Below are 542 nucleotides of genomic sequence, written 5' to 3'. Positions count from 1 at the left end.
AAACTGCAATTCCACTATTGGAAAAATATTCTCCTGAAAACAAGAATAATTTCTTAAAATGTATATTCATACATTCTGAATTATCTATTCAACTTGTAATACCCCTCTTAAACAAAAATAAAATTACAATTCCATCAAATCTATTTCTTTCATCCCTTAATAATTGCTTTTTCATATGTAGGTTAATAATATTTGAAAATAATCTAGGTACACAAATGTCCAGGGACAAAGATATCCAGGTACACAAATGTCCAGGGACGCAAATGTCCAGGTACGCAAATGTCCGGGACGCAAATGTCCGGTACGCAAATGTCCGGGACGCAACTGTCCTAAAACCCTGATCACCAGACTGGGGTTTGAGTCCCTCTCAAAACTCGTTAATTCCTTTGGTCGCCGCAACTACACCATCCTTGTGAGCTAAGGATGTGGGGTTTGGGGGAGCCTATAGGTCATCAGCAGCCATTGCCTGGCCTTCTTTGGTCCTAGCTTGAGTGGAGAGGGGGCTTGGGGGTTGATCATATGTATATATGGTCAGTCTATAG

Source organism: Palaemon carinicauda, chromosome 22, assembly GCF_036898095.1.
Source record: "Palaemon carinicauda isolate YSFRI2023 chromosome 22, ASM3689809v2, whole genome shotgun sequence".
Taxonomy (NCBI): domain Eukaryota; kingdom Metazoa; phylum Arthropoda; class Malacostraca; order Decapoda; family Palaemonidae; genus Palaemon; species Palaemon carinicauda.
Note: the sequence above shows the minus strand (reverse complement) of the source record.